This window comes from Artemia sp. Qi Xiang Cuo, chromosome 4, assembly GCF_049724085.1.
Source record: "Artemia sp. Qi Xiang Cuo chromosome 4, ASM4972408v1, whole genome shotgun sequence".
NCBI classification, from domain to species: Eukaryota; Metazoa; Arthropoda; class Branchiopoda; order Anostraca; family Artemiidae; genus Artemia; species Artemia sp. Qi Xiang Cuo.
Window position 1 is genome coordinate 73598338 of NC_142797.1, and position 23250 is coordinate 73621587.

The 23250-nt window shown below is 33.5% G+C and overlaps 1 protein-coding gene across 1 annotated transcript in view; it reads right to left on the minus strand.

Moving 5' to 3' along the window:
* Nucleotides 1-23250, minus strand: part of LOC148953423 (carbonic anhydrase 2-like) — a 199710-nt gene that overhangs the window by 70901 nt on the left and 105559 nt on the right. The gene's annotated exons all lie outside the window — the stretch shown is intronic.

Here is a 23250-nt window from a genome sequence, read left to right on the forward strand (position 1 = left end):
TGGCTCGCTAACAAGGAGGATTGATTTGGAGATATCGTTGAGACAGGGTGACCCGGCTTCGCAATACCTCTTTGAAATATACATTGATCCCTTTTTCAAGCTCGTAGAAGACCGTATAATCGGTTTACCTCTCAGTTATGAGATATGCTTAAAGACCCTGGGATTTATAGATGATGGGACTTTTACCCTATCAAGTGTCAAAGATGTAAAGGCAGTTCTACAAGGACTTGATTGGTATGAGAGGAATTTTAGGGTAAAAATACACAAGGGAAAAAGCAATCTTTTACCAATACTGGAATCAGAAAATACGGAAAAAATGATGCAGGAGCTTTGTACAGCAAAACTAGAAAATGCAGAAATACTTGGAGTGACATGGACCCGCGAGATGATGCTGGCGACGGCAAATGATATTGAAGAGTGTTCTTTGTTTTTCAGAGTGACATATGTAAACACATATTGTCCACCACTACTGTTCTATTTCGTGCCAGCTTTCGAGCTAGATGAAGGGAGTGCTAAGAGAATAGAAAAGATTATCTGGAGGTTTGTGTGGAGAGGAAAAATTGAAAAGTTGACCATGAAAATGCTGTTTGTACCAAGAGTAAAAGGAGGAATAGGAGTAGTAAATAATTGGAATGTATGCCAATCACTTTTTTGGAGGAATGCTATTGAGATGCTCCAAAGGGACGATGAAATTGGATGTTTGGGGAGAGAATGGCTGCTACCGGTCTTGAACGAAGTAGTGGAGGAACCAGTTTTGACGCTAGGGGAAGAGGTCCGAGATCAGTTAAAAGAAACAGCGGAAACTTTAAGAGAATTGAGATCAGAAGGAGTGTTAGTAGAGAGGGAGGTGCTACTCGTGTCCCTCACCCCTGCTGCCACCTACAACTTTTTTTAACACCAAATATGGGCATAGCCTCCCTAGGAAGAACACGTGGTTAATGGGGTAAATGACCTCTTTTTCCATGGTCTCTTTCTCCAGGTGTGTTTTTGGCACGCTCTCAGCGAATGTTATGATCCAGAAATAGTATTTGTTGTTGTTTCCGAGGCAAATGTCAAGGTCAATGTTGTTGTTGTTGTTGTAAGTGCACGCTCTCAGCAAATGTTATGATCCAGAAACAATATTTCTTGTTGTATTCTCGACCCGAATGTTATGAGCTTCCTGGAAACAGTTAGATCGCGTGTTTCCTTCTCAGCCAATCAGAGGGTTTGTTACATAGTAGCGGCGGAGTGAATATAAGGAATGGGTTTTTGCTAAAGTTTTATTAGTCTGTGAATAGAATTCACTAAGTTTTTAGTTAGCAGTGTAATAACATGAGTGAACAAGTTGAGTTAGAAATATCCATTAATTGCAACTGTTCTATTTGTGAAAGACATTTTCATGATTTTGAACATTCTCGTGAACCTACTGCATGTTTAGACAGCATAGAGGCAGAGACAGATGAGAAGAATCTGGAGGGAACGATAAAAAAAATTATATGTGACATGGAGAGAAATTTATATCGGTTGCAAGTATGTTCACATAAAAGAAGGGTTGATATGATAGAAAAGGACGATCAAAAGAAGAGACTGATAAAAGTGGGCTGTCTCTATAGTGCAAAAGACAGCAGTGAAAACCTAATGAAAAATATATATAAAGCAAGATATAACTTGGGATATTATGATGATTATGTTCTAAGAAAAGAGAAAAAGTGGTCCTTCAAGAGACAAAATAAGAGGTCATTCTATGAAAAGGATTTTAAACAACGGAAACCATGGTGAAAGAGTTCTCATATATGATTTAACGTTAAATCTAATTATTAATATGTATAATGATTTTTATATTGTAATCATACAATAAATTTGTTTGTATTATTTTAATTTTCATATACTAGATATATATAGAGTGAGGATACCATCAGAGACTTCTGAATATGAATAGTTCAGTTTAATTAGATCACTCCATAGAGTATTATCAGTCCACAACCAAGTTTTCTATCAAAGATAACAAAAAATAATTCATTCTTTCTAATATTTATTCTCATAAAATATCAATATTCACAACGCTTTTTAAATAAACTATATTTGGTTCAATTATCTGAACATCTATGTCACCATCCTCCACTACCACTATATCTACCAGAGGTCGTGGTATACACTCAATTTCAACCTCCGATTCATCATTTATTGATATATCAATCAATGGGGTGGGTATATATTCAAATAAATCGCCGCGTACTCCTATTGTAGGCAAACTAGGAGCCAACCGCTCGTCATCCTCTATGCAAAGACGACCTGAAGGCCCCCACCGTACCAGATCTTTCGATGTATGCGACAGACCATCTTCCGTATAATATACTTCTAGCACGTCACCAGTACCTTCGACGGTTGTAGTAGTACAAAGAAGGACCTCCTCATCAAGTGAGAGATCCCAACCAAGCCATACATCCTAAAAGATTGATAACATTATGATCAAAAACTAGAGTTTCCTGCGGTAAACCCCCGGTCCTCAAAGGTCCCCCAACCCCAAAGGGCCCCGATCGCCCGACCCCGATCCAAAGGGTTCCAATCTCCATACACCAAATCCGAAGGAACCCCCCGGTCTCCCAAGGCTACCAGTGCTCCCCACCCCGCCCCCCCACCCCCCAAGGCCCTCCCCGGGCCCCCAAAGAGTCCCCTCCATATTTTTTAATACTTTTTTTAAGGTTTTATTATATCTTTTCAGAACAAGTTATTTTCTTAATGTCCATCCTAAACCCATTTTACAAGTTGAAATGGGCAAAACCGTTTTATGCATTTTAGTGAATTATTCCGGTAAAACAATTAGAAACATTTTAAAAGATGATTTTAGAAGATGTTTAAAAGATGATTTGAGGTTGAAACTCTGTGGTCGTTATAATACACAAGTTCCATTTGAACAGTGTCGTGAGGTCCCCTACCCCAATCCCAACGGCCCCCGGTCCCCCTATTGCACATCGAGCCCCCAAACACCACCTGAACCACATCCCGCCCCCCCCCCCCATTTTTATAAAATAATATTTGTATCTTCTTTACATGGTATTTTTTTTATATCAACCCTTTTCCAACTTGTAGTACGTATGTTTTTAACTCAAAGCTATACTTTACAGCTTTTTGGATACCACAATACCAAGAAATACTTTTCAAAGACCATTTCAGAGCAAGTTAATTTCTTAATATTCCTCCTAGACCCATTTTGCAACTTGAAGTACTTATCTTTTTCACCCACAACTATACTTTACAGCTTTTTGAGTGTCCCAACACCAAGAAATACTTTTCAAAGACCATTTCAGAGCAAGTTACATTCTTAATGTCCCTCCTAAACCCATTTTCCAACTTTAAGTACTTATCTTTTTAACCCAAACCTATACTTTACAGCTTTTGTAGAACATAACACCAATAAATAATTTTCAAAGACCATTTCAGAGCAAGTTACTCTCTTAATATCTCCCATAATCCCATTTGCACACGGACGTACTTATATTTTCCACCCCCCACGAAGATTTACAGCCTTTTGAATGTCAAAACAACAAGAAATACTGTTCGAAGAGCGTTTCAGAGCAAGTTACTTTCTTAATGTTCATCCTAAACCCATTTTGCAACTTGAAGTACTTATCTTTTTCACCCACATCTATACTTTACAGCTTTTTGGATACCTCAACACCAAGAACTACTTTTCAAAGACCATTTCAGAACAAGTTACTTTCTGAATGTCCCTATTAAACCCATTTTCCAACTTGAAGTATTTATCTTTTCACTCACAACTATACTTTACAGCTTTTTTGATACCTCAACACCAAGAAATACCTTTCAAAGACCATTTCAGAGCAAGTTACTTTCTTAATGTCCCTCCTAAGCCCATTTTCCAACTTAAAGTACTTATATTTTTCACTCACAACTATACTTTACAGCTTTTTGGATACCTCAACATCAAGAAATACTTTTCAAAGACCATTTCAGAGCAAGTTACTTTCTTAATGTCCCTCCTAAACCCATTTTGCAACTTGAAGTAATTATCTTTTTCACACCCAACAATACTTTACAGCTTTTTGGATACCTCAACACCAAGAAATACCTTTCAAAAGGCATTTGAGAGCAAGTTACTTTCTGAATGTCCCTCTTAAACCCATTTTCCAACTTGAAGTACTTATCTTTTTCATCCAAAACTATACTTTACAGCTTTTTGGATACCTCAACACAAAGAAATACATTTCAAAGACCATTTCAGAGCAAGTTTCTTTCTTAATGTCCCTCCTAAACCCATTTAACAACTTAAAGTACTTATCATTTTCACACACTACCATAATTTACATCTTTTTGGATACCTCAACACCAAGAAATACATTTAAAAGACCATGTCAGAGCAAGTTACTTTCTTAATGAACCTCCAAAACCCTTTTTCCAAATTGTAGTACTTATATTTTGCGCTCACAACTATGCTGTACAGCTTTTTGTATACCTCAAAACCAAGAAATAATTCTAAAAGACCATGTCAGAGCAATCTACTTTCTTAGTGCTCCTCTTAAACCCATTTTCCAACTTGAATTCCTCATCTTTTTCACCCACAACTATACTTTATAGCTTTTTGAATGCTCCAGCACCAAGAAATACTTTTCAAAGGCATTTCAGAACAAGTTCTTTTCTTAATATGCTTCTTAAACCAATTTTACAAATTCTAAATTTTTCTATAGTAGATAGAAAAATCTAGATCATAGCTGTGCATATTTTCACGAAAGATAAGCATTTCTATTTCAATTTTAAATTTTCTCAATTAAGTGAAGAAAAGTTTAAGTCCTTTTATGATTTTGCGCAATCAAACAGAGAAATTAGTGTTCATTCTCTTCCATTTATTTTAAAAAGACACATAAAAATTTAAAGTTAAATTCGGTTTTTTAGGTGATAGATATAAAAAGTATTACAATGATTATGAAAATTTTCACGTAAGATAAAAATTTCTAGTTCAATTTAAAATTTTCTCAACGAAGTCAAGGAAAGTTCAAGTTCTCTTCTGAATTTTCTCAATGAATAACAAATTAGTCTATCTTTTTCTATCTTCCACCGAAAAATTTAGAATTTAAAATTTAATTTATTTTTTTCCTTTTTGAAAGAAAGAACTGCAGTGAAAGATTTTTATTTTTTCTTGTGAAATTAGAAATGAAGTGTGTTCTTTAGTAAAATTCAGAATAGAACTTGAACTTCTCTTCGCTTATTTTATAAAATTTTAAGTTTAACTACAACTGTTTATCTTCCGTGGAAATAATCACAAGTATGGTATTAATTTTTCTATCTTCCACCGAAAAATTTAGAATTGAACTTTAAATTTCATTATGTCTTTTTGAAATAAAGAACTTAAGTGGAAGGTTTTTGTTTTCTCTGTAGAAATTAGAATTGAATTGTGTTCTTTGGTAAAATTCAGTAAAGAACATGAGCTTTTCTTCACTTCATTGAGAAAATTTAAAATTGAACTAGAACTTTTCATCTTCCGTGAAAATAATCACAAGTATGGTATTAATTTTTCTATCACCCACCGAAAAATTTAGAATTGAACTTTAAATTTCTTTATGTCCTTGTGAAATAAAGAATTGAAGTGGAAGATTTTTGTTTTGTCTGGAGAAATTAGAATTTAATTGTTTTAATTGTTAATATTACTTAGAGAACATGATCTGGACTTGAAATAGCTGAGAAAATTTAAAGTTCAACTTGCAATTATTAACTTCCGGTAAATAATACACTGGTATGGCGATAATAATCCTCAATTACATCGATAAATTAGAATAGTCAATTAAATTTATCGAGTTCTTTGAGAAATAATTCACTTAAGTTGAAGATTTTTTTTTCATATGGTGATATTAGAATTGTATCTAGTTCTTTGGTAAAATTCAAAAGAGAACTTGAACTTTTCTTCACTTCCTTGAGAAAATCTTAAATTGAACTAGAACTTTTTATCTTAAAGGAAAATATTCACAAGTATGATATTACTTTTTCTATCTTCCACCGAACAATTTAGAATTGAACTTTAAATTTCTTTATGTCTTTGTGAAATAAAGAACTGAAGTGGAAGATTTTTATTTTCTCTGGAGAAATTAGAATTGAATTGTGTTCTTTGATAAAATTCAGAAGAGAAATTGAACTTTTTATATCTTCTGTGAAAAATTTGGAACAGTATTTTAAATTTTTCATCTCTTCGAGACAGATCTGAACTAAAGTGGAAAATTTTTATATTATTTGGAAAAATAGATATGATCAATAACTAATTTCTTTTTCATTGAGAAAATTCAGAAGAGAATTTGAATTTTCCTTGACTTAATTGAGAAAAATTTAAATTAAACTAGAACTTTTTATCTTTCGTGAAAATAGTCACATGTATGGTATTACTTTTTCCATCTTCCACCGAAAAATTAGAATTGAACTTTAAATTTCTTTATGTCTTTGTGAAATAATGAACTGAAGTGAAAGATTTTTGTTTTCTCTGGAGAAATTAGAATTGAAGTTTGTTCTTTGGTAAAGTTCAGAAAAGGAACTTGAACTTTTCTTCACTTCGTTGAGAAAATTTTAAATTGAACTAGAACTTTTTATCTTCCATGAAAATATTCACAAGTATGGTATTACTTTTTCTAGCTTCCATAGAAAAATTTAGAATTGAACTTTAGATTCATTTATGTCTCTGTGAAATAAATAACTGAAGTGGAAGATTTTTATTTTCTCTGGAGAAATTAGAATTGAAGTGTTTTATCTGTTAAAATTCCAAAGAGAACTTGAACTTTTCTTCGCTTCGTTGAGAAAATTTGGAACAGTATTTTAGATTTTTCATCTCTTCGAGATAGATCTGAACTAAAGTGGAAAATTTTTATATTATTCGGAAAAATAGAAATGATCAATGACTAATTTCTTTTTCATTGAGATAATTCAGAAGAGAACTAGAACTTTCCTTGACTTCGTTGAGAAAATTTTAAATTGAACTAGAACTTTTTATCTTCCGTGAAAATATTCACAAGCATGGTATTACTTTTTCCATCTTCCACCGAAAAATTAGAATTGAACTTTAAATTTCTATATGTCTTTTTGAAATAATGAACTGAAGTGGAAGATTTTTGTTTTCTCTGGAGAAATTAGAATTGAAGTGAGTTATTTGGTAATGTTCAGAAGAAAAATTGAACTATTCTTCACTTCATTGAGAAAATTTAAAATTGAACTAGATCATTTTATCTTCCATAAAAATATTCACAAGTATGGTATTACTTTTTCTATTTTCCACCGAAAAATTATAATTGAAATTAAAATTTCTTTATTTCTTTGTTAAATAAAGATGTGAAGGGGTAGATTTTTGTTTTCTCTGGATAAATTAGAATTGAAGTTTGTTCTTTGGTAAAGTTAAGAAGAGAACTTTAACTTTTCTTCACTTCATTGAGAAAACTTAAAAATGAACTAGAACTTTTTATCTGTTGTGAAAATATTCACAAGTATGATATTGTTTTTTCTATCTTCAATCTAAAAATTTAGAATTGAACTTTAAATTTCTTTATGTCTTTGTGAAATAAAGAAATGATGTGGAAGATTTTTGTTTTTTCTGGAGAAATAAGAATTCAATTGTGTTCTTTGGTAAAATTCCGAAGAGAGCTTGAACTTTTTTATCTTCTGTGAAAAATTTGGAACAGTATTTTAAATTTTTCATCTCGTCGAGACAGATCTGAACTAAAGTGGAAAATTTTTATATTATTTGGAAAAATTGAAATTATCAGTGACTAATTTGTTTTTCATTGAGAAAATTCAAAAAAGAAATTGAAATTTACTTCCCTTCTTTGACAAAATTTTAATTTGAACAAGAACATTTTTTCTTTTAGGAAAATATCAAAAGGTATGATATTACTTTTTCTATCTTCGATCTAAAAATTTAGAATTGTACTTTAAATGTCTTTATTTCTTTTTGAAATAAATAGAATTGAATAAGAACTAATTTCTTTTTCATTGAGAAAATTCAGAAGAGAACTTGAACTTTTCTTCACTTAATTGAGAAAATTTAAAAATTGAAATGGATCTTCCTATATTCTGTTAAAATATTCACATCCCTCACCTAGATTTTTCTGTAAACTCTGGAAAAGTTTAGCGTTTACAAAATTATGTCTAGAATCCTATATAGAAATGACATTGTTCAACCATAATATTGAAAAGTATTTCTTTTGGTTTGAGAGCTTAATAATATTTCATGTCTAATTTGGGGTGAAAAAGATAAGTACTTCAAGTTGGAAAATGGGTTTAGGAGGAGCATTAAGAAAGTAACTTGCTCTGAAATGGTCTTTGAGAATTATTTCTTGGTGTTGAGGTATCCAAAAAGCTGTAAAGTATAGTTGTGAGTGAAAAAGATATGCACTTCAAGTTGGAAAATGGGTTTAGGAGGGACATTAAGAAAGTAACTTGCTCTGAAATGGTCTTTGAAAGGTATTTCTGTGGGATGAGGTATCCAAAAAGCTGTAAAGTATAGTTGTGAGTGAAAAAGATAAGTACTTCAATTTGGAAAATGGGTTTAGGAGGGACAATAAGAAAGTAACTTGCTCTGAAACGATCTTTGAAAAGTATTTCTTGGTGTTGAGGTATCCAAAAAGCTGTAAAGTATAGTTGTGGGTGAAAATGATAAGTACTTCAAGTTGGAAAATGGGTTTAGGAGGGACATTAAGAAAGTAACTTGCTCTGAAATGGTCTTTGAAAGGTATTTCTTGGTGTTGAGGTATACAAAAAGCTGTAAAGAATAGTTGTGGTTGAAACAGATGATTACTTCAAGTTGGAAAATGGGTTTATGAGAGATATTCAGAAAATAACTTGCTCTCAAATGCTTTTTGAAAGGTATTTCTTGGTGTTGAGGTATCCAAAAAGCTGTAAAGCATAGTTGTGGGTGAAAAAGATAAGTACTTAAAGTTGCAAAATTTGTTTATGAGGGACATTAAGAAAGTAACTTGCTCTGAAATGGTCTTTGAAAAGTATTTCTTGGTGTTGAGGTATCCAAAAAGCTGTAAAGTATAGTTCTGAGTGAAAAATATAAGTACTTCAAGTTGGAAAATAGGTTTAGGAGGGACATTAAGAAAGTAACTTGCTCTGAAATGGTCTTTGAAAGGTATTTCTTGGTGTTGAGGTATCCAAAAAGCTGTAAAGTATAGTTGTGAGTGAAAAAGATAAGTACCTCAAGTTGGAAAATGGGTTTAATAGAGACATTCAGAGAGTAACTTGTTCTGAAATGGTCTTTGAAAAGTAGTTCTTGGTGTTGAGGTATCCAAAAAGCTGTAAAGTATAGTTGTGGGTGAAAAAGATATATACTTCAAGTTGCAAAATGGGTTTAGGATGAACATTAAGAATGCAACTTTCTCTGAATTGCTCTTTGAAAAGTATTTATTGGTGTTGGGAAACTCAAAAGGCTGTAAAGTATAGTTGTGGGGGAAAAAGATAAGTACTTCAAGTTGTAAATGGGTTTAGGAGGGACATTAAGAAAATAACTTGCTCTGAAATTGTCTTTGAAAAGTATGTCTTGGTGTTTAGGTATCCAAAAAGCATTAAAGTATAGTTGTGGGTGAAAGAGATAAGTAATTCAATTTGGAGAATGATTTTATGATTGACATTCAGAAAGTAACTTGCTCTGAAATGATCTTTTAAAAGTATTTCTTGGTGTTGGGAAACCCAAAAGGCTGTAAAGTAGAGTTGTGGTGGGAAAAGATAAGTACATCAAGTTGCAAAATGGGCCTAGATGGAACATTAAGAATGTAAATTGCTCTGAAATGGTCTTTGAAAGGTATTTCTTGGTGTTGAGGTATCCAAAAAGCTGTAAAGTATAGTTGTGAGTGAAAAAGATAAGTACTTCAAGTTGGAAAAGGGTTGATATAAAAAAATACCATGTTAAAAAGATTCAAAAATTATTTTTAAAAAATGGAGGGGGATGTGGTTCCGGTGGTCTTTGGGGGCTCGATGTGCATTAGGGGGACCGGGGGCCGTTGGGATTGGGGTAGGGGACCTCACGACACTGTTCAAATGGAACTTGTGTATTATAACGACCATAGAGTTTCACCCTCAAATCCTCTTCTAAAACATCTTCTAAAATCATCTTTTAAAATGTCTCTAACTGTTTCCTCGAAATAATTCTCTAAAATGCCTAAAACGGTTTCGCCCATTTCAACTTGTAAAATGGGTTTAGGATGGACATTAAGAAAATAACTTGTTCTGAAAAGATATAATAAAGCCTTAAAAAAAGTATTAAAAAATATGGAGGGGACTCTTTGGGGGCCCAGGGGGGCCTTTGGGGGTCTGGGGGGCCGGGTGGGATCACGGGGAACCTTTGGGGACCGGGGGGTTCCTTCGGGATTGGGGTATGGGGATCGGAGCCCTTTGGATCGGGGTAGGGCGATCGGGGCCCTTTGGGGTTGGGGGACCTTTGAGGACCGGGGGTTTACCGCAGGAAACTCTAGTTTTTGATCATAGTGTTAACAATCTTTTAGGACGTATGGCTTGGTTGGGATCTCTCACTTGATGAGGAGGTCCTTCTTTGTAATACTACAACCGTCGAAGGTACTGATGATGTGCTAGAAGTAAATTATACGGAAGATGGTATGTCGTATACATCGGAAGATCTGGTACGGTGGGGGCCTTCAGGCCATCTTTGCATAGAGGACGAAGAGCGGTTGGCTCCTAGTTTGCCTACAATAGGAGTACGCTACGATTTATTAGAATATAGGCCCACCCAATTGATTGATATATCAATAAATGATGAACCGGAGGTTGAATTTGAATGTATACCACCTCCTCTGGTAGATATAGTGGTAGTGGAGGATGGTGACATAGATATTCAGATAATTGAACCAGATATAGTTTATTTAAAAAGCATTGTGAATATTGATATTTCATGAGAATAAATATTAGAAAGAATGAATTATTTTTTGTTATCTTTGATAGAAAACTTGGTTGTGGACTGATAATACTCTATGGAGTGATCTAATTAAACTGAACTATTCATGTACAGCAGTATCTGTTGGTATCCTCGCTCTTTATGAATCTAGTATATGAAAATTTAAACAATACAAACAAATTTATTGTATGATTACAATTTAAAATTCATTTTAAATATTAATAATTAGATTTAACTTTAAATCATATATGAGAACTCCTCCACTATGGTTTCCGTTGTTTAAAATCCTTTTCGTATAATGACCTCTTATGTTGTCTCTTGAAGGACCACTTTTTCTCTTCTCTTAGAACATAATCATCATAATAATCCGAGTTATATCTTGCTTTATATACATTTTTCATTGGGTTTTCACTGCTGTCTTTTACACTATAGAGAAAGCCCTCTTTTACCAGTCTCTTCTTTTGATCTTCCTTTTCTATCATATCAACCCTTCTTTTATGTGAACATACTTGCAACCAGTATAAATTTCTCTCCATGACACATATAATTTTTCTTCTCGTTTCCTCCAGATTCTTCTCATCTTTCACTGCCTCTATGCTGTCTAAACATGCAGTAGGTTCACGAGAATGTTCAAAATCATGAAAATGTCTTTCACAAATAGAACAGTTGCAATTAATGGATATTTCTAACTCAACTTGTTCACTCATGTTATTACACTGCTAACTAAAAACTTAGTGAATTCTATTCACAGACTAATAAACTATAGCAAAAATCCTTTCCTCATATTCCCTCCGCCGCTAATATGTAAGCAAGCCCTCTGATTGACTGAGAAGGAAACACGTGATCTAACTATTTCCTGGAAACTCATAACATTCGCCTAGAGCAACAACAACAAATACTATTTCTGGATCATAACATTCGCTGAGAGCGTGCACTTACAACAACAACAACAACATTGACCTTGACATTTGCCTCGGAAACAACAACAAATACTATTTCTGGATCATAACAATCGCTGAGAGCGTGCCAAAAACACCCCTGGAGAAAGAGACCATTGAGACAGAGGTCATTGACCCCATTAACCACGTGTTCTCCCTAGGGGGGGATTTTTATTTTATCAAGGTGTAGTAGGCTTTGATCACCAAATTTGTTTCTTTTAATTGTTCGTGTGGTGGGAAAATTTTTTTTTATTTTGCCTCTGCTTGTCCTTTGTTATTATGAAAGACATATCACTGAACCTTTGTATCTTTTAATTATTCAGGTATTGGGACAAAAACTTATTTATCTTCCAACGATTTATCTAGTCCAGGTTTTGATATTCAATGGTACGGTAGGCATTGATGTCCTTATCCATATCAAAATTCAAAACCCGATCATTATCTCAATCATTTTCAATTTGTTTGGTTCGTTTTACCTCCTCTTGTCTTTCATCATTATGTAATACATGTCGCCGAACCCTTGTTTTCCTTGTTTAGTATGGTAGACATTGATGACCTTAACCATATAAAAATCCCAAACCCAATCATCATCGCTATCATTTTCAAATTCGACATGTTTTGATTCTCGATGTCCAGGCTGATTTTCATTGACTCGCTCACATGTTCGATGTCGTATGTCTTCTAACCGCATGTGTCTTTGCTCTTCATTTTCATTTTTTACACGCCACCACTTTTGTTCAGACCGCGTGTGTTTTCTCTTCATTTCCATTTTGACACATTTTTGGACTTTGATTACTTCAGACAATTTAGCAATTTCTTTGCGACAGGTCTTTGCTTTAGCTGCCCATATTGGTGATGTCATAATTGATGGTCGAGGTTGTCAATGTTCACATCTTGTTATGTTTGATAGCTGAGGTGATGGTTCCAAAGAATCATCATTTGTAGTAAACGGCAACTGCAAATTTTCGTTTTTTAGGACTTCAAACAGACATTATCTTATATAAATAACTGATGCTTTGAACATGATCTAAGAGAAATGCTTATATGATGTACTGTCTTTGCTCTTCCTTCTCATTTTTTACTCGCTCAGATTCTCTGCATCGCTTGGTCTTCTGACCATGTGTGTCTTTGCTCTTTATTTTCATCTTTGACTTGCTCAGATTCTTGGTGTCCCTTTTTACCTAACCGCGTGTGAGTTTGCTCTTCATTTTCATTTTTGACTCGCTTATCGGTGTCGCTTGTCTTCTAACCACATTTGTGTTTCTTCTTCATTTTGGATTTTAATTACTTCAGTCAATTTCGCAATGCCCTTTTCTTTAGCTGTCCGTATTGGTCTTGTTTCATTTGACGGCCCAGGTGGATTTGCACTCACTGTGAATTTAATTTGTTCGGGCTGTTCTCTCGGTCTTTTCACGTTTGATAGCTCAGGGGATTCAGAAGAATCATCTTTTGTAATAAATGCAAATCTTCATTTTTCGGGTCTTCCTATAGGCATTATATAGCTGGTTATGTTTAAACCTATAGGCCTTATTCACGTATTGAGTTGTTTTTATAAAAAAAAAACTATTTTCAAAATTGTCAGGTATTTTACTAGTTTGAACTAAAACATTTAAATAATGGCTCAGACACCATAAATACTTTTGCAATTTACATAATAACTTCAGCGATTCTGAACTTGACTTAAAAAAATTAAACTTTTTTTCATGTCTTAAATACTTTCCATTTGTGATGTCGTATGCGTCATAGATATAAAAACAATACGTTCATCCTTGTGGATGGGGGGGGGGACGATATAAGTCATTAAGCTTTTGGTTTTCTTTTTTAATGTTTTCGAAGTGTTGTAATCCCTTGTTAAAATATATGCAAGTATTATATAATTACCAGTTTTTTGCACCTTAAGCAATTTAGTATAAACTTCTCCATACATGGAGATTCTGAAATGAACTTAAAACAAATTTCACTTTTTTTTTCAATTCTTAAATAATTTCCATTTGTAATGTTGTATGCAGCATCGATATAAAAACGGTAAATTAATTTCTGTGGTGGGGGGGGGAGAATGAGATAAGTCATCAAACTTTTGGTTTTCTTTTTTAAGGTTTTTGAATTGTTGTAATCTCTTGTTAAAATACAAATATTTTTGTAATTACCCGTTCTTTGCTCTTTCCGCAATTTAATGTCTTTTCATACTGCAGTCTATTCAAAGATATTTGATTATTATGGCAAGTCAGATTTCTAACAACGATTATAAATAAAAGTTCAAATAGGGATAAAATCCTTTTAATAGACAGTGATGATGATAACAGTGATAGAAATTCACAAAAATACCAGATATTTCGGTCACATATACAGTGACCGTCATCAGTAGTTAAACTCGGTATCAGTAGTACCGAAATATCTGGTATTTTTGTGAATTTCTATCATAATGAATTTCTATTCATATAAATATAAATATATATATAAAAATATATATAAATATATATATATATATATATATATATATATATATATATATATATATATATATATATATATATATATATATATATATATATATATATTTTTATATATATATATATATATATATATATATATATATATATATATATATATATTATATATATATATATATATATATATATATATATATATATATATATATATATATATATATATATATATATATATATATATATATATATATATATATATATATATATATATATATATATATATATATATATATATATATATATATATATATATATATATATATATATATATATATATATATATATATATATATATATATATATATATATATATATGTTTCAGAACGAATTGAGTCAGATAGAAAGAAAATGGGTCATAGATGATTACATATGGACCCGAGAGGACGATTTTTCACACCATGTTAAAGAATAAGAACCTTTCATGAATTTTGATGCGGGTTTCAAAAATCTAAATGAAGTACCGTGTGGCACTAGAGAAAGAGAGGTGATGTTTTTGCTGATACACACCATATTACCCTACAGGGATAGAATAAGCCGTTTCAAGAAGGTCGAAATAAAGGAGTGCAACCTGTGCCAAGAAATGCCATGAATTTATAGAATGTATTTTTAGCAAAGAAGTTTTTAGTTTTATTTTTGATGTTTTTAGGGGTGAGAATATGGAGATGGTGAGTTTAAATAGTAAGAAAAAAAATTTTGAAGTTAGATTTTGAAATAAAAGGTGATGAAAAGAGGTAGAAAGGGATGTTATTAATTGTGATATGGGCATGTGCCTATATTTGGAATATGAGGAAAAAGAAAAAAAGAGTTGAGTTAAAAACATTTAAAGGAGTAGTTAGGGGAAAAGTAGAGCTTTTGAGAAAGAATAGAAAATGGAAAGAAAGAATTGATGAGGGGTGGATACAGGGTTTGGTAAATAGTTTATCTTTTTTTTTTTAAGTTTAAAGTTTATGGGTAATTTGTTAGAATTTTTGAACCCTTCTTCCTAAATAAGTATTGTGTTGTTTAAGTATATGTTTTATTGTTTGTTGAGGTTTTTGTAAGGGAAGAATGGTTCAAATTGTATTAATTTTATTTATTTATTTTTATATAATTAATTTTTTTTTTTGATGGAAGATTGAAGGGGTAATATAAAGTTTGGAATGTATTTGAAGCCACCGCCAAAGGATTCTCCTAAGGAGGGGGAGCATCCTATAAGCGGGACGTGCGTTATATTTTGTTTTGTTTTTATTTGTGTTGTAGTATGCCCCGGAGAGTAACGTGTTGTATTTGATTGCCTTAATTCATTTTTAGTTGGTAAAAAGGGAAATTCTTATTATTTTATTTTTTTTGAAAAAAGGAGTTTATAGTTAGGTAATTTTCTAAAAAAAAAACAAAAAAAAAACACAAATGCCTAACAAAGTGTTTGATTATTTTTCTAGTTAAAAGAGTTGAAGGATGTTTTGTTATGTAATATTGGAATCCTTAAATGTTCGAGCATTCGGTCCTGATTACGAAAATGTCCCTTTTTGCTGTTTGTTTTTTTTAAATAAATTAAGTTATTCCAATCTGTGATACTTTCTAGTTGACGCCCCCTTTCTTTTTACTTCGTAATCTTTTGTTTTCCATTTTAGCATAACCTTTTTTTCTCGCAGACTTGTTAATTAGCTTGAATAGTAACTGCACACTTTGGATGATTAGTCCCAGACCAAAATGTATTTTTGGACGACCAGGCTTGGGTAAGATTAGCCAGGGTTGGAAAGGGATAATTAATCCATTCATTGGGCATAATACATGGCTTTACGTTGCACCTTTTGAGGGCTAAGATTGATTGGTCTCCATTAGTCGTGCCTCGGGTTTTTAGAGCTGATTTACTTTTGTCTTGTTTTGAAAATAAGTAAAATATTATTTTTCCTTTTGAAGGGTCTAGAGATAGGTTATTTGATTGAGCAGTGTTGGTTCAGGAATAGAGTCCTGTGCTAGTTCTGATGTCTTTCATTAGGAAAGTGAAAGTTTAAGACACGATTTTTGAGCTTGATGACTTTGACACTTACAGTAATACCTTGGGCCACTTAGTGTAGTATATCACTGACTTACCATGGAAAACCTTTAGATTTACAAATAGTTTGGGCAGAATAGTCCACGAGAGACATTGGAAGGCTTGACTACGATACCATACCCTAGTACTGTCAGTAGTGTCACTGGTGGCACTGCGGTACGTACCCAGTTGGCACCAAGTAACTACACGGGTGGCACTAGGCCAGAATACTGGTAGGATCTAACGACTAGGAGCATTACTGGGACGTCAGCAGAGAATCCAACACGCGTTTCCGAAGATACGAACTATTTTAGCCTATAGTAGCCCCTAAAAAATTGTAGAAAAAATGCAGAATTAAAGACACTATTCCTAAGCTAAAATCAGGTGAGCTTGGCTTTTTTTTTAGGAAAAACGCTTATGAATAGAATTTTATTTCGATTTGCCTTGATTGAAAAATTTTATAGAGAAATATCAGAAATTAGGTCCCATTAAAAAGAGTACAAGCTAATAGCAGACGAACTCAAAAGAGTAACATATTCCAGCTTTCTTAGGAGAACGGAACTGTTAAATTCAAATGCCGAGAATTACAGGCTAACAGTAGAATCATAGGCAGCGCAATAGCGCTACCTATAAAGAGTGATTTGGGCATAATTTATTTTTTGTTTCTTTTTGGTTTAGACCAAGGCACTTCGTATCGAAGGAGTTGTCAGAAAAACTTAGAAAGGGCTCATTTGATTGGATATCAAAAGGGGTAGTGTCTTTTTTAATAGTCGAAAGTGATTGGAGGGCAACTAAACCCCCCTCCCTCGCCCACCATTTTCCCGAACACATCCAATCTCAATTTTGAGATAGCCATTTTGTAAAGTAATTGAAGGGACCGGAAATTATCTCTTTGAGGATGACACCCCCCCCCCCAAAGCTCTTAGGGCAAGGTAAGTTATGCCGGGGGGCATATAAGTTATATACAGAAAGGGTGATATATTTTGTGTATCTAAATCATACTATAAATAACCGTGTCAAACTTAAAACGACCAGAAACTAACATGAGTATTGCTGACAACCCCCATGCCTTCTCAAGACTAGAACATAAATTGCACCTTTCTTTCACTTTCCTTTTACTTGTTTCAAATGTTTTATTATATATTTGAAGGGGGAAGTCCTCCTCTTGCACCCCACAGAGTGAGTGTCGAGTACCCTTTTAAAGAGTAACAAGAGATCGGAAGGCAAGTAACCCTTGTTTCAAGCCCATTCATTTGCCAAACGCATCCAGTCAAACTTTCGAGACAGCCACTTTGTTCAGCATAGTAGAACGGTTACGAATTCCTTTAGAAACGAATTCCTTTAGGAACGAATTCCTTTATGTTTTTGAGGAAGTATAAGTTAGTCCTGCAAAAAAGGGTAAGTCATACAGGAACATTGTTTTTAGCCAGTGAAAACGTTTCTGCTTGAAATTATAAATTAAGAAGATAAAATGTTCAAAAATCTGGATGGAATCTTGGAGGAATTAAGATAGAACTTCTCTACTCAGAACGGCGCGCTACTGAAAAAATGTAGCCGCAGTTATATTATCCATGCAATTTTGACTACCTTGTAGATTTTGAATTTGATGCGTCATCATTATCACCACTTGAGATAAAAAATGTCATCAATGAAGTAAAAAGTAACTCTTCTGGTAGTGGTGTTATATCAATGAGTGTTATAATATTATTCTCTTATACTATTATCAATCCAGCAGCGGTTTATGTCCCGAATGAATTATTTAATTATCTTGCTGTTAAGTATCTTGTTTGAATTTTGTCCATAAAGATGATGAGGCTAATAGCTTAGGAAATGATAAAACAATTTCGGTTTTTACTGTCTAATCATTTTGCCTAGAAAATGTTTTGACGAACACCTGTACTCATATTTACAGCATCATAACGTGTTAAAAACTATCCAATTTCGAATACAGAACGGTCACACAAAGGGCTGCATCCAGGATTTGTGTTCAGGGGGAGGGTTTTGGGGGAGAGGTTACAAAAAACTTAAAAAACGCATCAAAAATATGTATATAAGTATTTTTTCGCGCTTATACGAGTGGAAAAGAAATTTCAGGGGGAGGGGTCAAACTCCCTGAGTTTTACACACCCCCCCCTTAGATACGATCTTGGTTACTCAACGGAACAGACTGATGCCTATTTAACTAGCTTAGTTTTACGAAGTGCTGGATTGACGATGATAAGTTTTACCAATGTTCCTAGATGTAGTTGAAGCTTTTAGCAAAATCAGTCACGATTTTCTTATTAGGAAGTTTGAGTAACTGGACTTAGTTCCTAAGCTTCTGTGAGTTTCTTGATCCCGGACATAGCTTTATATAAATAGCGACGAGGAACCAAACTGCCTTTCCATTACAAACATCCAAAACAAGAAGAACAATAGGGTATTCTTTCCGTAAGACAGTGAAATTTTTTTTTTGAATGAAAATTTCGGCCCTATGTTTAAAAACCGTCCTCGGCAAAACATAAATATACAAAAGAAGAAAGACTTTCAACAATATATGACCAATAAAAAAAAAAAAAAAAAAAAAAAAAAAAAAAAAAAAATTAAAACAGTCTCAACATCCTCACTTCTGCGAAGTTCAACAAGGACTGATAAATAAAATAAATCTTTTATTAGTTTATACTATTATTATTAACCAACAAAAATTTTTGGTATCTTGCAAAATTGAAAATCCTTTTCCTAAGTCTTTAAGATTCAGACTACACTTAAATACCCGGAAAGACGAACAATTTGCTCATACGCTACAGTTAAAACCTTAATACGTGTTATTAAAGACAAAAATAAAAAAAGATACACTATTTCCTCTGATAGAAAATCTTTAGAAAAGTTCTTATTTGAAAATCTATCCTCTGTTGATTTTTAGCCAGGTGCTAGATTGGAAAGAAATTGTGTAGTCATTATTTCCGTTTGTCGTTTGACTTGTTACAAAATTGGAAAACCTACGATATAAATCTTCGATGAATAACCCTACTTATAATCCAAGATTCACTCCCGGACCTGTCCTCTGTAAGTCTGTCCTCTAGACCGCTTGAACCATTAGAAATTGAAGCTCTGGTAAAAGATCCAAAATTCTCTTTTCTTCCAAAACAAGTTCCTGTGGCAGCTTTAATTTCCTCTCTAGACTATTCTTTACACAAATCTTATACATCTATTTGCAACCCAGACCAAGTTAGGGCTAATCTTAATGATACCCTTTACAACAATAGATAAAAGGTGAACTCTCTTGCCCATATAAAACCAGATAATTTGTATGACCTAAAAATTCTATCTAATCTCTGCAAATGCCCGTCCATTATTATAACTAACTCAGATAAAAAGCAATTATCTGGTTGTCATGGATACGACAGATAACGACACAAAAATTTATTCATCTCTAAATGAAAAACCACATATACAACTATATATGAAACATATATAAACCATATATAACCATATATAAACCATATATAAACCACATATAAACCATATACAACTATAACCTACTACCATACTGATCAGTTTGCTAACAAAATTATAAATGAATTGAAAAATCTAAAACAAAATGGTAAAATTACCCCACAAATATATAATGAATTTTTCCCCTGTGTTAGCTTCTGTTCAAAATTTTATGGTCTACCAAAATTACATAAGCAAGGCATTCCCTTAAGGCCCATCATAGCTGGTACGAAAGCCCCCGCATGCAATATTGGAAAATGGTTATGCACAGCCTGCAAACTTTTACTTTATTCTCAAAAATCATACATATTTAATTCAGTAGATTTAGTTGAAAAACTAAAAAACATGAATATCTCAGAAAATACAATTATAAGTAGTTTTGGAATTGTCTCTATGTATACCAATATTGATGTAGCAGTATCTGAACAATTATTAGAAAATGATGTAAACGAAAACTATCATTTAATAGAAGTTTCAGGAGCAGGAATAGATTGCAAGGTCTTAATGACCTTGGTTAAACCATGTAGCAAGTATTCAATGCATTTTCAATTCCGTAATTCTTATTACCAGCAAATTAACGGATTACTGATGAGCGCACTCCTCTCGGGGTTACTAGTGAATAATTATGTAGAACATACTGAAAATTGGATGTTGAAAACGTGCTTTTTGAAATATATCTTTTGGAGACGTTACCTTTATGACAGAAGCATGGGGTCAACGGTTATAAGCGCCTAGTTATCCCACCATAGAAGTGCCCACTTTTGTAACAATGCCTTTACTTTAAGACGGCCTATAGTGTTAACTCAGCCAAATATTTTGATATATAAGAATGCTCATCCCGGTTATTTTCATCAGATGAAGTCGAAGTTATAAAATGGATTCTAACATACAATTGGTGGAGACCTCTTTAAACTATAGCGGTATCGAGCCGATTATTGATTATTGATAGTTGATGACTACAACCGGTCAGATATCATTATTGTAATGTAATGGCCGTGAGCATATATGTTTTCCATTACCGGTTTTTTGCATGAGTTAGGGTCCCCAAATTCCCATCCAGGACCCAATGTCCCCCACAAGGACCCAGAGTCCCCTTTCAGGTCCCAAAGTCCCCCTCCAGGGCCCCCAATGCCCCCCACCCTAATATATTTTTTAACTTAAATAATTTTTAAATTTTTTTTTCAAATTTTTACCATGTCTTAAAATCACATTAAATATACTTATAACAAAAAAATCACTTGTGTTATTTAAAAAAATAAAAAATGAGGATGATATATATGTGTCAGTCGTGATTTTTCCCTATTAGAAAAATAATGTTTAGAGTGACGTTTTTTTTTCACGACTAAATAATCTTAGTCGTGATTTTTTCTATTAGAAAAATAATGTTTGTAGTGAAGGTTTTTTTTTACTTAGTTTTTTTTTATTGACAAAACTGGAATTTTTCATTTTTTTTTCATGTCTCAAAATCACATCAAATATACTAATAGCAAAGCAATCACCTGTTGTATCTTAAAAGTACACAGGCATATATAGAGAGACAAGCAAACAGCCACTCAGACACACAGGCATAGTGAGAGAGAGAGAGAGAGAGAGAGAGAGAGAGAGAGAGAGAGAGAGAGAGAGAGAGAGAGAGAGAGAGAGAGAGACAGACAGACAGACAGAGAGAGAGAGAGAGACAGAGAGATACAGAGAGACAGAGAGAGAAACAAAAACACCTACAAACACACAGAGTCGGAAACACAAACACAAAAACACAGACATGGAAAAATGCAAACACCCGCTCAGACACACAAGCACAGTGAGAGTGACAAGCAAACAGCCACTCAGACACATAGGCATAAAGAGAGAGAGAGAGAGAGAGAGAGAGAGAGAGAGAAAGAAAAAGAGAGAGAGAGACACAGAAACACCTACGAACACACAGAGTCAGACACATAAACACACAAAAACAGACACGGAAACACGCAAACACCCGCTCAGATACACAGGTATTGTTAGAGAGACAGGCAAACAGCCACTCAGATAAACAGGCATAGAGAGAGAGAGAGAGAGAGAGAGAGAGAGAGAGAAACAGAGAGAGACAGAGAGTGAGAGAGAGAAACAAAAACACCTACAAACATGCAGAGTCGGATACACAAACACACAAAAACAGACATGGAAAAATGCAAACACCCGCTCAGACACACAAGCACAGTGAGAGTGACAAGCAAACAGCCACTCAGACACATAGGCATAAAGAGAGAGAGGGTGAGAGAGAGAGAGAGACAGAGAGAGAGAGAGAGAGAGAGAGAGAGAGAGAGAGAGAGAGAGATAGAGAAACACCTAAGAACACACAGAGTCAGACACATAAACACACAAAAAAAACACAGAGTTAGAGGCACAAACACACAATTAGAGACATGGAAACATGCAAACACCCGATCAGACACACAGGAAGAATTAGAAAGACAAGCAAACAGCCACTCAGACACATAGGCATCTTCCAATTGTATAGTAGAGTCCATGTTATAACTTTGAATTCATCTAATGAAAATAACCGGGACGATTATTCTTATTAATCAAAATATTTGGCTGAGATAACACTAAAGGCCCGCTTAAAGTAATGGCATTGTTACAGAAAAACTGCAATTAGAAAAATTCCTTTTAAAAGCGGAAGTGCGATAAGACCGGATGTGCGCACTTGGAATGATAGGATAATGGCACCGCTCAGAATGATAGGCTATTGTGGGAGTAGTGGGCGCTTGTATGGTGGGATACCTGGGCACTTTTAATTTTTGACCCCATACAATAGATATTTACATTTTAAATCAACCCCCCTCGACAAGTTGAAAGAGCTGTCATAATCTCACTCATCGACCGTGTTCTAAACCTTTGTTCTGATTCTAACAACAGAATAGAACTAGACTTTACTAGCGAAATACTTTTTGGAACTGGGTATCCTATTTTAATTATTAATAATACAATTAACCGTAGATTGAAAAGAAATTCCCGTAAAATCAATGATAGTTTTCCATGTGAGAGTCCCGATAAGCCCTGAAACATAATTTACCTCCCATACATCCCAAAAATCACAACAAATCTTAAAAAAGTCTGCACACAAAATAACCTGTATGTAGTTTTTACAAATAATTTCAAAATCATAAAATTCCTAATTTTATGATAAAACCCAAGTTACTTGCCAAAGAGGGATCTATCAAACAGCATGCAACTTTGGAAAATACTATGTAGGTAGAACTCACTAGACTTTAGAGATACGCCTACAACAGCATAAAGATGATATCTCCAAAGCTCTAAATTCTAATGATGCTACTGTTTCTTTTGATTCTGCTTTAATCAGCCATGTATTTGAAAATCCTAGCCATAAAATACTTTTTAAAGAATCCACCCGTATTAGCAATGACCTAGGCATAAAACAGGTGGTTTGAGAAGTAATTGAAATCA